The sequence below is a fragment of the Pseudomyrmex gracilis genome, unplaced genomic scaffold (genome assembly GCF_002006095.1).
Source record: "Pseudomyrmex gracilis isolate BER0280 unplaced genomic scaffold, ASM200609v1 scaffold_157, whole genome shotgun sequence".
NCBI lineage: Eukaryota > Metazoa > Arthropoda > Insecta > Hymenoptera > Formicidae > Pseudomyrmex > Pseudomyrmex gracilis.
This window is the reverse complement of record NW_018020741.1, coordinates 284,721-290,093: the sequence shown is the minus strand read 5'-3', so window position 1 is coordinate 290,093 and position 5,373 is coordinate 284,721.

The following is a 5,373-nucleotide window of genomic DNA, read 5'->3' as shown; positions in this document are numbered from 1 at the left end:
AGTATATATATATACAGTATATATATATATATATATATATATATATACAGGGTGTCTGACATATATATATATATATATATATGTATATGTGTGTGTGTTTTTATTCACAATATGTTAATGATCCACCCGTTAGTCTCGAAATTCTAAACTCCCTTGAGGCGCGACTATCTCCCGGATAACAAAGAACACAGTACGACGGTTATACCGACTAAAAGTGCAAAAACCGTAATTTTCCTAAATGCATTCACAAGTGCGCACTGCAAGTGCTTTTCGCGCTATTCGCAAGAAACGGTCTCGACACCGCGCACTAAGAGGCGTGCAATTATCTTAGCTTCTCTTTAATACACCCAGTGGCGACTATAGTGTCGAATAGAAAGAAACATTACGACGCGCAAAGTATGCCTTCGTATACGAGTAATAATTATTGTCCGCGCATTAAAGAAAATGTGACGTGTGTTCGGAACGCAACGACGACAGTCCGTCTTGTAATGTTTTGCCTGATCGCGTTTGATTCCGCAGAACGCGAATGCGACGGAAGATGAGAGAGAAAGGTGGTGAAAAGATTTTTGGAGAAAAGACGGAGTTTCCGTGTGCCAGTTGTTTTGCGAGAATGTATATGGCATCTATTTACCGTACTTTTTATACACATCCCCAAGAGTTCGTTCTCTCTCCTCCGTCCTTCTTCTCCGTCCTTTCTTTTTCTTCGTTTCTCTCTCTCTCTCTCTCTCGCCTGGTGTTCGTCCCCCGCGCGAACGGTTCTTTAGCGGTTTTATTCCTTGCCCCTTACTGCTGTTTCTGCCACGGATGAAGAATAAATGATGTTGTACGGCATGACGTCGTCCCGACGCGACGCCGTCGTTTTTCATTCGAATATCTTCCGCGACGAAACGTCCTTTTCTCGATTAACTCGTCGTTATATTTTTTTTGACGCGTCTCCGCGTCTCGATTTATTGTGCTTGCCACGTCGAGCGTGCTATCGCGCTTTTATTATTTCGGCTTGGCACTAATGTCACAAGCAAGGTAAACAGAAAATATAACACACCGTGTATATACAATTCTTGCATGTGAAAATTCACGCACGCACACACACACACACACACACGCACGTACACACATTAAAAGGGCTAAACGTTTTCAGGTCAACTTGATTTATGCTTGTTTATGCTTCCCATCGATTACGCTCATCACTCAGCTCTGATCCGCACGCATGTTGACGGTAACATATGGTTACTAAAATATTAAAAAGGGCCTTTTGATTGTTTATCAACAATATGCGCCACGGTGTTTACAATATAACCGGCTTTGGCTCGGTAATGCGTTGCAAGGAGAAAAAAAAATTGTTGTTTGTTTTCTTTTTTTTTTTTTTTTAATAAAATCAGAAATTGATGGATGCAAAACTCGCACAGCTTTTTATTTGCACGTTCGAATGTTCACATTCTATTTATCTCCCCTATTCAAACAAATAACATAATTGAACGTATTGCAAAAAACAACCTGCAGTTAAATATAGAGATCAGGCGCAGCTCTGCGTAGAATGTTTGCAATGTGGTGCAAATGAGTTTTTATATTACTCGATGTCACAACGCCCGACACTTGCCTTCTGAAAAATTCAGAATATCAGGGAGACGTGACGGACGTGGAAAAAGAAGCGCGTTACCGACGTCAAAAAAATTCAAAAAGCCGCGGGACGCGCAAAATTACCGGCAATGCATATTGCATGAACCGCAATAACATCATTATTATCGTTGTATCTGCGGTCACGGTTATTGCGCGCCATTTATTGAATAATGAGGTTTTTTCTCTATCATTCCCGCAAAATGTTATTTCACTCTTGACGCACAATGGTCGCGCAGTTAGATGTCGTTGAAGTTTGAAACGCTTGTCGAGCGAAAAATGATATTTTGTTTCTATCAAAGCAGTAAAGTAAAAGAAGAACATTTTTTTTCATAAATTACTTTATATGTTTGCACTGAAAAACTGCAACGAGAGATTACATAATTTCTTTTATCAAACCTTCAACTTGAATAAAGGGAATATTATCCATAAAATGCTTTTGTTCTAAAAAAAGTAAGTTATTATTACTATGTCAGTAGATATAAATCATTTTTATTTTTATTACAAAAGAAAGGTTTTTTTTTATTAAAAAATCATTGCAACGACCCGTGCGCATAGAAAACAGCTTTATCGGATTCTTATTCCAAAAAGTTTTGATACAAACAATCTTATTATTTATTATTGAATATTCTACGATGAAAAAAGTGTTTGATTTGATGCCGCAAGAGAAGGTTCGTCTTTATCAAAATATAATTTTTTGCTCGACGAATCAAACTTCAACGACGCACAGTCAGTTAATTACGAGCGTTTTAAATGCATTAAGAGAGACCTGTAATTCGAATAGAAACGTAAATTTCTAATTTTGTGTACTGCATCACATGAAAAATGCTTCTACAGAAGCACATAAATATAAAAAACTACGTAGTGCTTTTGAAAATGAGTATATAATGCTCTTTTGAACTTTTTTTTTTATTCGTAATAATAGCATATGATAACCTATTCTGTCATCACAATATTTTTATTTCTCTCATTAATTAAATAGTCAAATCATAATCTGAGCGTCTCGTTATGTTCTTTTTTGTCGTACTTAGTGCGCTAATTCAGTGTAAATACATACAGAAGCTTAGAAATAATTCTACATACATGAATATATGATGAGTTTATAGAAGAAAACTTTAAGAAAAAATTTACGCTGAATTTTGACATTCTAAAGAACAAGCGCGCTTTCTTAGCGCAATTTATTTAGTTTTGGAGAAGCATTTTGGATTTAATGCAGTAAATACGACGCAAAATCAAATATTGAAACGTCGATTTACAGGTCTCTGCACCAAAAAAATTGTATTCTTGTTTTGAGGATATCCCACTTACTTCAAGTATATTTTATACTAAAATAGGCGCCACGAAGAGTTTCTTATTTTAAGAGGAAAATCCTCTAAATAGTAATATTGATAAGAATATATACTGATTAGAATATAAAAAATCTCTATAGAAAAACATACATATCTCACTATCGAAAAAGACTATATTTTTAAATTAAGAATATATTCTTAAATAAAGAATATATTTTTAATTTCAGAAGAATATCATCTAAAATCTTTAACAAGATTTTTTACAAATCAGAAAACGGATAACTCCAGATATTCAAAATTTTAAGAAGTGGCAAGGCAGTTGGAGTCAAAAGCACAGTTGTTGTTGTGTATAAATGTAATAATGAAGTTCTTTATTTAATAGTTTGCAAAAATATGACGTTTCGACCTTAGTTTTTGATCTTTATCAAATTCGTTCTACAAAAATTGATCACAAGAAATTAACAAAAATAATATATGAAAATACTATTAACAAAAATTATGAAAAAGTGAATCATATTTTTGCAAACTATTAAATAAAGAACTTCATTATTACATTTATACACAACAACAACTGTGCTTTTGACTCCAACTGCCTTGCCACTTCTTAAGATTTTTTAAGTATAAAATCTTCTACTTACGAGAATATAATTTTTTCGATGTGTGGTCGGTATCCAGTACCCTCTTAATGATGCGCGCGTATAGAACTGATAGAATACGGAAAATTAATCTTACAAGTGCGATTCGTCGACATTCTGATAACTGGGCGAGAAATGGAAAGAAAAAAAAACAACTTGGCTCGGAAAGTAGCGGAGAACCGCCGTTTAGTAAACCGACAGATTGACGGTGCCGGGGCCCGATAATGCGCGTGAACGAATGTTCTATTGTCTGTCATATATAGGCAGAACGCTAATGCTTAAATCAATAAACCCAACAAAGATGTCAAATCGAGAAATTTCTTTCGCCGCATTTGTGAACCACTTTCGTCATTGTACAACTCTCCCTAGCGAGGATGCGAAATTATCCTTGCTGTTATTGCGAGGGTTGTTACACGGGGGGGGTGTCTCGAATTACGCGAAGAGCGAAACCGCGGATGTATATCGTCGTCGATTTGAAGGAAAAAAAAACCGCGTCGTTTGTATAATCCTATATTTCAATGCGACGCCATATTGTCGGAAAAAAATCGCGCGGAAATAATTACCAGACCTCTCTGTGAATACTATGAAGAGACGGAAGAGAAGGTAACGGACAAAGGGAAAGCTCGACTAATGTCTCTCATTCTTCGACTTTACTCCCGAAATCCTTCGGACTAGATATATAGTTGCCAGGTATATAGTCGCTATCTGGCGCTGCGCATTAAACAAATATCACAGCTTCTTAATCCGGGAGATCGATGCGCTATCAGTCTTGCAAGAAGTTTCCACTAAATCCCGCTCGAGTTGCATTTCTGCATTTGAAAACGGATGAGAGAGAGCTTTATGTGTGTGTGTGTGTGTGTGTGCGTGAAGCGACACGAAAGGAAAATCACTTGAACTCCGGTCTTTGAAAGAAAATCGGATACAGAATGATGAAGACCAAACTATGAATAAGATTTGTGTACGATAAGGTTGCTCGCGATGATAAATAAGTATTTTTAAAAGAGAGAAAGAGAGGTCTCGGGAAAGAGATATTTGTCATAACAATTCATGGATCGTCAGAAGCGGCGACGTTTATCGTTTTTACGGCGTTCATCTTTATCGCCGTTTTTATGCGCGAACGTTTCACGTGATATCCGCGATGGAGAGAGACATACGCTGAACATATAGACAATAATCTCCTGATTGTTATCACAGAGAATTCTAACGCTCAACTCGCAATTACATAGCTTTGTGGAACGAATACTTTTGAACAAGACGTTTTTTTTTTCTGAAAAAAAATCAATATAAACTACACGAAAAAAAAAGATGTTGAATCAACAGTATCGGTTTAATTGAAATATATCCTGTTGATGCAACATCAATATTATTGCGCTATACATATCAGATAGTTGCTTTAAGAATCTAGACATTAAATTAATCGCATATGCAATTGAATGAACTATTTATTTTTGTGGCAGCCCGTGACGTCAACTTTAATTGAAGCAACTCCATTTTTTTTCTGTGTATATATATAGTTCTATAAACTATATACAGGGTCCGCCACTTAAATCCGGACAAATTTGAATTTGACATTCCCATCATATTAGAATGCAGCAGTAGGTGCCATATGACCTAAAGATAGGTTAGAGACGTCGATAAGACATTAATAACCTTAAAATGGCCGAGTCGTTCAGGAAGACGCCGGAATATAATCGAAGAGAGGCGGTTATTGAAGGTGTCCGCGCCGGAAGAACGCCAAACGAAATTATTAAGTTCTTCGGATACCCCAGGTCGACGGTGTATGATATTGTCCAGAGATACGCGGCCTCGGAGGAGTCCGAGGAGGGTTCTTGTAC